The sequence below is a fragment of the Elaeis guineensis genome, chromosome 8 (assembly GCF_000442705.2).
Source record: "Elaeis guineensis isolate ETL-2024a chromosome 8, EG11, whole genome shotgun sequence".
In the NCBI taxonomy this organism is placed as follows: domain Eukaryota; kingdom Viridiplantae; phylum Streptophyta; class Magnoliopsida; order Arecales; family Arecaceae; genus Elaeis; species Elaeis guineensis.
Genome location: NC_026000.2, coordinates 131,938,351 through 131,948,189, shown reverse-complemented (window position 1 = coordinate 131,948,189; position 9,839 = coordinate 131,938,351). Strand labels below are relative to the sequence as shown.

General features: G+C 36.4%; 1 long non-coding RNA gene across 9 annotated transcripts; it reads right to left on the bottom strand.

The window, feature by feature from the left end:
* Nucleotides 1–996: 996 nt before the first annotated feature.
* LOC105049620 (uncharacterized) lies at nt 997–6,043 on the bottom strand. Of its 9 annotated transcripts, none has more exons than XR_012143463.1 (5): nt 5,756–6,043; nt 3,809–5,588; nt 2,376–2,530; nt 2,177–2,261; nt 997–1,732 (listed from the first exon to the last, which is right to left on the bottom strand). It is a non-coding gene; the product is annotated as an uncharacterized lncRNA (long non-coding RNA). The 9 variants fall into 9 exon arrangements; XR_012143464.1 differs by having other exon boundaries at nt 3,809–4,156; XR_012143461.1 differs by having other exon boundaries at nt 3,809–3,856.
* Nucleotides 6,044–9,839: the final 3,796 nt, after the last annotated feature.

Sequence of the window (9,839 nt, the reverse complement as noted above, 5' to 3'; positions counted from 1 at the left end):
AGAAAATTTTATGGTAGTGTACCAACTGTGATGGTTTCACACATTTTGAAAAAATTATTCTACTGTATGCACCACGTGGCCGTGCATGCCACCAATCGCAACTACTTATTTTTGTAAGTCAATTCATCAAACATGTATTTCGATGCATCATTATAGAAATGAGTGATTATGATTGGTGGTGTGCACAGCCAAATGGTGCACATAGTGTAGGAAGTAATTTCTCTACCATCTTATCTTAGTTCATCCATTAAACGATGATCCACAAATTTGATGGTGCATGTCGACTACTAGGTAATATCAGTAAGTCCAACATCATCACTACTAGTCCCTTCACTTCTCCAAGAACTCTCTCACACTAGTTAGAGGATACTTCTTTTGGTTTACAATCAAAATTGCAATGGAAATCAAAATGGTCATATCCTCCAATACATTTGAGTTGTAACTAAAATCAGAACCAAAATGGAACTTAAATATTTGAGGAGAGCCGGGATTGGATTTAATAGGATTGCACCATTCTCATTTCATCTTAGAATTGATGTACAACTCTCCCCAGCCTGCTTGCTGGAATGGGAGCTCTCCTCAAACAAACATGCCCCTGGATGTGCATCCTCTAAATCTTAAACCGCAAGTGTGTTTTTCTTGAACTTTAGCAATTATATGTCAAAAATTCACCGACCGTTGCGGAGTGTTTTCCAGCGACGGTAATTTTTTGAGGACTCTGCAGGCCAAATTTTTCCATAGCGGGAAAAAATCCTCTCCCCCCGAATGTCTTCCTACCAACTTCTTCAAGCCCCCACCCCAACAACGTATCCATGGAGCTTGCCGGGGCATCCAAACAGGCCCTAAAGATACAAGCTATTCCATCGTTCAGAAGAGCAAGCAGGTAAGGAAAGGCAGCAAAGGAAAAAAAAAAAAAAAATACTTGCATATATTTGCTTAAATTGACCAGCATACAAGAGATCAAGCAACAGAAAGGCCCCCCAAGAAGGGTCCACCAACAGCAAACCATTTTTCCATTCCATTAACAACAACGAGTTGTCCTCCAAAAAATGGCCTCCAGTCACAAGTACATGTCTTTACCATGTAAGGTTCCTGTACAGTAAAGGTTCTCTCCACACAGATAGTAATTACACAGCCTACACATCAATGTTTTGCTCCAAGTGAACAATCATCCTTGATTTAGCTCTTCTATAGCAGTCTTCAACATGAAATGGCAGCAAAATTCTATGCAGTCCATCTGCTTGTAAGTGTCAATGAGAACATGAGCATTTTGAACCAGCAGTTGCAGCCTTAAAGCTATATCCCCATTGGTCCACTGGTTGCGCTGCAGTATGCTGAACATGGTGAGGATGCTTCTAGCCTTTATCTCCTTTTTATCTGGGGTCTACAAAGTGATGAAGTGGAAAAATTTGCAAATAACAAAATAGGATCAGAACAATGTCATCACCAGTGTCAATCCTCTGATCCCAGCTGCAGCCCAAGAGAGCACTGCAAATGGTATTACCTGTTCTTGCAGAAATCAATGCATTGTCTCTTGGATTAGTGGTCAGAATATAAACTTAGCAAAATAAAGGGAAGACACCAAGAATGAAAATATGAATCTTCTAAATAATTATAATCAAGGTTTTACACTCAAATACTAGGTCTTGCATCGGTACCTTACTGGTACAATACGACAAGTGTCAATCCTCTGATATGTATGAGCATGTGTCCAAAGTGAACATGTCCAAAACTGCAATTTAGTTGCATGTTCCATCGTCAGCCATACATATCTTTCTATAGTGACCAAGAACATATGCATTCACCAGGTATGTATGAATGTGAAACTATTATATAAAATAGAGTAAGAAATTCAGGATAAGAGGTCAAGCAACCATTTACAGCCATATGTGATTCCACAAAAATTTGGAAATATTTAGATTATGTGAACAAATAAAAGGAACGGATTAAAGTAGTCAAAACATTAGAAATGTTTCAGCATAACTTGTGAGAGAGAAAAAAAAGAAATTATCACAAAAATCATCATTTGTTGAGTGAGATTCTTTTTTCATGAAGTTGGAATAATATTTGGGAGTAGTAGTAGTATTTTGTTATTAGAATTTACGGAGCAGGAATGCATTGCAGAATATGCTCTTTTGAGACTTCCACTGACAATTGTCATGAAAGATGATGATACCTCGAGACTCTCTTGGAGCATCACAAGCACAAGACTAGGTGTTTCTTTCTCTATTGAAGCCTTTGTAGCTTCAGGTGTAATGCCCCTGGTTGAAAAGACAGGTCCACTTCTTAGACAAAATATAATAAGAGGCAACCATACAACATGAAAAGCATGAATAAGGACAGACATTTATTGCCAATTTAGAAGTAAAATTCACCTCAAGTTAGAATGAGGTCAACTTTATCAAGATCACTCCATTTTTGTAGCACATCCTTGATTCCATCTACTTCATCAGGAACTACAGCTGCGGCAACCACACGTCCTCCTCCTCGGTTCTCTGAAGAATTCACAATAGATATCACTCTTGGACCACTGCAGGGCAGAAAGAGCCAATGTACATGAAACAGCCACAGCCTAATATGAGTTCTCAAAAGCAGCAATTACCACCTATACATGTATTATTTTCCAGTATTGTGTATGTCATAATAATGTTAAACAGCCTTTTATAATTACAACTAGAATGACTCCAGGAGGATACGGTGATGGCACAAGGAAATTTGCAGAGTATTCGCTGTTGCTATGTTGCTATCTTCTGCAAAGAGCAACAGTAACTCAGCCATACTTCATTTTGCATCACATATGTGACCACTTTGAAATAACGATCCAAAGAGGTGTATCAAGATGCATATTTTGTACAAGTGAAGAAACTTCTCCTTGAAAATAGGGGGAAAAAAGAAGAAAAAATACATAATCAGTTATTAAGCATAATAAGATATCATGCCTCAAAACGAACAAAAGCTTCTAATCAAAAAAAAAAAAAGAAAAAAGAAGATAACTATGCCAACTATTCCACTGCAATGTAGTCCTCCATCTCAATGGAATCCAGAGCGTTAGAGGAAATGCCAGCAACACTCATGGTATCTCTTAGTTCTTAAAAGATCTATGCCAATTTCCAAGGAGATGTCCCGCCTTCTCAAATCCCCAAATTTTTAATGGCCACCTTCTTGGATCCAATATTCCTGCATTAGCTTTTAAAATTAAATATTCCAACATCTTAAAATAGGAGTACTTCTTTGAATATTTCTTGTTGCGAAGTTTGAAAACACAACATAAAAGGAAGGAGCAATTAGGTCAGGCACAGGGTGAAGAGGAGCTTGCTTAGACTAGCTAGTCATTGCTCTACAGCTCCTACCGAGCAAGGCAACCACTATTTGAGCATCAATTTATCCTATTGGCCCCTATGGTGCTGTTTTTCTTCTTCTTTTTTTTTTTTTTTTTTTTTGAGAGAGAGAGAGAGGGTAGCTAATTAATTATAATTGGTTCAGATTGTGGGCCCAAACAATGCCCGATAACCAAATTTTATTTGGGGAAGACTTTGGGCAGCTTTATAAATGAGCAAACCACCACAATCAATGGTCTGACCATCTCATCGTCAACTCTCTATGAAGCATTTTGGGATGCCAAGCATGTGCTTCAGAGCTATCCAAATCAAAGTAAAATAAACCCAGAATTTTGAATGTAATTATGAGTTTAAAATCTAAGGCAAAGGTAACTGGAAGCTAAGTAACTAGGAGGGATAACTATTAACTAGTATCTTTACCATCTTGCTACCAAGAAAGCCTTGTCATTGCCAAAGACTTCATGACATACCTTTGAAGTGCTCCGCAAACAAGGACTCCACATCGTCGATTCTCAAATCTACCAGAGCTCATGTAGAATTCACCATGCAAAAGTATATAGAGGGCAACCATGAATTAATGTGTACTCAAAAGAAAGTAAATTTTATTAGTAAAACTGAGTATATAATACAGTATTTGTAGACTCTAGAGCCTTTGATGTGCATTGGATTGCCTCTAACACTGCAACTTGACCTAATTTTACAAAACGTTAAGTCCTTTGGCCACTTATGAGTGAACTTCCCATAACTTGTCTAAGGGTGGTCCAGAGGTCACCCGCTAATCTTGTCACGATGAGGGTGCGGTTCCAACCTACATTACTCTGCCACAAGTCAAAACTTAGATACGAAACCAAAGTATTCAAACCTGTTGAATAATTTTAATAACTTCACTAGTTGAAGGGACATAGTGAAAAGGTCAGCAACTTGATTCAAAAGGTACTAAATCACAAATACACACTTCCATAATTCAAAATTCTCACAAGGTGTACATGCTTGCTTCTCTCACGAAACACAAGTTCATAAACCATAGCCCAACTATCATGAAACAATTCAATTGGTAGTGCGACTTGAAAATGCATATTCAATCTACAGAGCGTTCAACCATAGTAACTAATGTCCTAAAATGAGCCACACTTTACTAGTCATTCTGCCATGTTATTAGGTAACCTCCAAATTCCAAAACAATACCCTTGTTATTAAAGGCACAACTAAGGCACAAGGTGCAGCAAGTTATCAACCCTTAGTTACCAGAAGCAGATGTCAATGTGGGTCCAAAACTGCATGTATGAGAAAGTGGATCTCATAAAAAAAATAATAATAAGCACTTATGAAGTGAGTTAGAACAAGTTTCCAATGAGATTTCGACATGGGTGCACCATTCTAAATAGAAGATTCCTGCTACTAAGGGCCAATCTGGTACCTCACCTCCATCTAGAGGATGAGACAAGTAGTCAGAGCCATTTTGCCCAGTGATTTTGCATGGTCATGGTTTCCAACATAATCTATACATATGCTATATGTAGATAATGTCTATAAGCAGCTAACATGGTTGGATTATCAGATGAGGGAGGGGACAACTTTTACCTTTGGATCCCCAGGGCAGCCAAGGAGTGGATGATCCATTGAAAAAATACCTAGGTGTATGAGCTCAATTAAGTGGACTGGCTTCCTTATGGAGTTGGCTAGGCACTTTTGCCTCCTTTATATATGTGACCGGTAATTCATCTAACAAATCTACGTTCCATAATTCTGAAAACTTCATCCATTTAGGCCGTGTTAGACATCTGAAATTTTGAAATCATGATCTTGTCTGTTTCTTTGATTTACAACTTCTCAGTTTTGAAACTTGATTTATTTTTTAAGTGGAAGCTAGGTTGTTAAAAGGGAGAAAATTCAAAATCAGAAAGTTAAAAGGCTATAGAGGAGCAAATCATGAACTTCAAAAGCATTACTCAAAGTAGAAATTTCTAATTCCATGATTTGAGAGATTTTATGAAATTTCAGTGTGCTACCAAACACCAAATTGTCTCAAATCATAAGGTGTAATTCTAAGAAAAAAATCACAAAATATTATAATTTTTTACGGTACATCCGCAAACACCATAAGCATCATCATTCCTTTCAATATGGTTCCAATCCTCCTAAACTTTCAAAATTGCATTGAAGCCGCTCGACCACTCGTATCAATCAAAAATAGAACTTTTCATGGAATGCTCAGAAATCCCATCGATATTCTTGTCCATCGCAGGCAATCTTCCAATCAGACAACTCAAAAAGTTAGCTGAAACCTACAGTACAACATCAATCCCCAGCAAAGTAATAAAAAACAGCAACCAATCTTTCTAATATAATCCAAGAATTACTGAAACCAGAGAGCCATGAGATTTAAGAATTGAAGAGGGGGAGGAGGATCGTCAAACCTTGACGGAGGCCCGATAGGGTGGTAATGGATCGGGGGCGCCGACGTCCTCTGCCAAGACCAGCCCTAGAATCATGGCAACGGACAATGACCAGGGGCAGGCGTTGGGATATACTCAGGACGACGCGGAGCGCCTTCTCGGTGGAGACCATGGCGGAGGACGGCGACGGCGAGCTCATCTTGGATATCCATGATTGATTTATTCGGTGTGCCCTGGCGATTGCCGTCCATGTAATATCAGAACCGTCCCTCGCGTGTGTACGAGAGAGAGAACGCGCGTCAGACTTGAAAACAGATAGATCAGGTTTAAAATTATACGTTTTGAAGGCCACTGAAAGTAGTTAAAAATTAAATAATTTAAATTAAATTAAATAAATAAATATATTTTTTTGATAATTTAAAAATTTTTAAACCATCTAAATTTTAGTATGCAAATAATTTTAAAATAGTAGATCATATTCAATAATTTAGATTATCGATATAGAATCTTAATTATTTAATTTTTTTTGATCTAATAGGATCTAATCTCAAATTTGATTGGCTTTATTCAAACTATCCTTATATATATATTTATTATTATAAATCTTCGGCATATTTTAAATGAGATTGGAAGATAGAGAGTCGGATAATATATTTTTGTACCTAAATTCCAATCCAATGTCATTGCTTTATGGCCATCCAGACAACCTATCCCATTTTAGTACTAGTCAACTTTGGACGGTGATTTCAATACTAAAGATAACTTGCAATTATTGCCATATGAAATCACTAAGATACAATCACATATAATGATCACACCCACATCATTGTTGATTTTGAGGTTATCGCTTCGTGCCAAACACTACCTTATAACTTACTTTAGAATGATAGGCAAATTTATCGATTTAATATTTATTTTTAAAAAATTATCAAAATAATACTCTTTCGAAAATATTTACTAAACTACTGTCCAAAATAAAGTCGTCCAATCATAAGGCGACTTTGTATGCTGACTCAGCTCTCTTACTGCAATCCTAATACCAGCGTGGATACACAGCATAAATTGCCTTATAGTAGGGTGACTCTATAAATCGTCCAATGATAAGGCAATTATATAAGTCACCCTAATATAGGGCGGCTTATAAAGTCGCCCTAACATAGGACGATTTTATAAATCATCCTATCACAGGACGACTTTAAGTTATAATGTTATATTATAATATTATATTATATTAATATTTTATATTAATATAATATAATATATATTATATAATATTATTATTATAAATTATATAGTAATATATTATATTAATATATAATTATATTATTTTTTATTATATATTATTATAATATAATATAATATAATATATTAAAATATTATATTATTTTAATATTTTATTTTAATATATTATATTATTATATATTATTATATATAATAATATAGTGTTAAATATTATAAATATCAATATATAATATATGATATTATATTATTATACATTATTGTATTATATAATATAATATTATTATATTATATATAATATTATTATATATCATAATATAGTATAAAATATTATAAATATCAATATATAATATATTATATTTTATTATTAAAAATATTATATTATTATAATATATTATAGTATATTATATTATATTATACTATATTATATTATATTATATAAATATATATTATTATATAGTATCATATTATATTATTATATTAAATATATTTTTTTGAGATATAAATTCAAATTTTTTAATTTTATTTATAATTAATATGGCACAATATCTTAGAAATGATAGACAATCCCAAACTTCAACCATATAACCTGTATCAAGGTCAACAATTAATTTTTTACACAACTAACAAAAATTGTAACATATGCTTTCAGATTAAAAAAATATAATATTAATTTCAAAATAATATTATCCAATGGTTGATGATTACAAAATTTTTTAATAAGAAAAAAATGTATAAGTATTACAACTATCGACAGACGTATATATCAAAATATTTGGGCCTCCTCCGTGTCCGCCTCTCATAAACACGTCATCTGTGGCCACTGGCGTGATGGCTCAAGCACGATATCGACAGATGAGGTGCGAGGTAATGGCGTGCTCGGTCTATCAACATGTACATGGCGTCTACCTCGAAAAACTCTCAATTGACCCCTGCCTTTGGCCCTCCCATATTAATCGACGTCCTGCTCATCGGATCGGTACGATATGTCTCCAGGCTCACTCATCCTCGGTGATATAGACACATCATCTACAGAGAGGTCGAAGTCTGAGAAGTCTGAGTATGAGGTGTGCTGGGCATATGAAGAGGTATTCGGATCATCTGTCGATGGCACAGTCTGAAGTCATCTATCCTCTAAGACGACTCGCATAGTATCGACAAAACCGTCCATAACACGGTAAGTGCTCGATCTTTACACCCAACAGTGACCGAATGAAAGTTGCTTCTTGCCATATGGTATAGCGACGTGATCCTCTAAAAATATCAGTATGGAAAGGAAAACAAATATTTTTTATAAATATACCAATAACAACATAACAAAATGAGATAAAAGTAAAATATACTTACCACAATATTCATTACACTGCTCGAAAGACGAAACCTCATCTTGGGCCACTTACTCATCAATGGCAAGATGAATCGCCTAGTGATGCTTCTGTACCACTATAGATATGGATCATAATAATCTATCATAGAGAGCATGGGTGGACCAGCCATAATCAAATCCTCCTGCTGTTCCCATGCATTAATATGCTTCCGATGCTCTCGAACCCAATCGTGGCTATGCCGTCCTCATCGATCCAAACTATAGAGAACATCATGAGTGTCGCATGGTAGGGGGATGTCCTGATGCATGCCAAACTGTCGCATCACACACTCCAAATAATAAATCTCCATGATATCGAAGCAAATGAAAGGTACGCATATCCTCCATATATGCTGATTTGATCAGCATACCTTGGGCAATACAGTCAATATCTCTGGTGTGTAAGGCACCCACATCATCTGATCGTTGCACTACTAGTCAAGCTGATCCCTATAGTATATGACTGTGTGCGTTATCGGATTATTAGCACCAGTCAGTCGAGTCCTCCATCTGTTCAAAATAAAATCACTATATTATTATGTGAAAATATGCAGTCATTTATTATATAAAATCAATGCTACTAGTTACATACCGGCATCCCAGTGGATCAGTTCGATCGTGCTATATACCATCAAATGGATCCTCAAAACCAGCATCATCTACATCTAACGGGTCATGTCCTGCTACATCACCTCCCACTGTTGATTGGTGGGCTCCTATTCTGGGAAGCATCCGATCTGGCCATCCGACATGTAAATGCTCCCATACCCAAAGCTGAAGCAACACTAATGGCCTTGCTATCTCACGTGCATCTGGTCTGGTGGTCCTATAGAGCTTGCGCAACAAGAAGGCTAAAGTAGCGCTGCCTCAACTCCACTACCCACATGCGTCGAGATCACGTAGCATGGATAAGTATAACAACTGCATGTGGGAACCAGACTTATCGGTGAACAGATGGCCACTGATAAGGCAAAGAATAAATGATCGTGCATGCCCTCATATGGTCTCATCATCTGCATCATCCGATAAGTGGTGGAATGTATCATGAAGCCAGTGAAGTCTCAACGAAGATCTCGACAATATCGCCTCCGGCACTCTAATCCCAAATAACTCCTCACATAGGTCTGACCAGATAATCTGTACAGTACCGGTGATGGCAGGCCTATGCACCCATAATCTGATAAAAACGATAATGTCCAAAAAAGTGATCGTCACTTTTTCGATGCGTAGGTGAAAAGTGTGAGTCTCTTGATGCCATCACTCCAACAGAACTGTGATGAGAGCCCAATCCAGTTGTATATCGCAAACTCTAAGTATTTCATAAAAATCTGATGTATGAAGATACTTTCGAATCCTCTCATATGGCCGCCAGATGCGCATGGCGATCGAACCTCTGTGTCTACAGCATAGGGGCCCCATGTCCTTCCTAGAATATATACTGTCACTATGGTATCGAGTCTAGAGATAGAGCATGGTAGGGTCAGTCAGCCCCAGATGCAT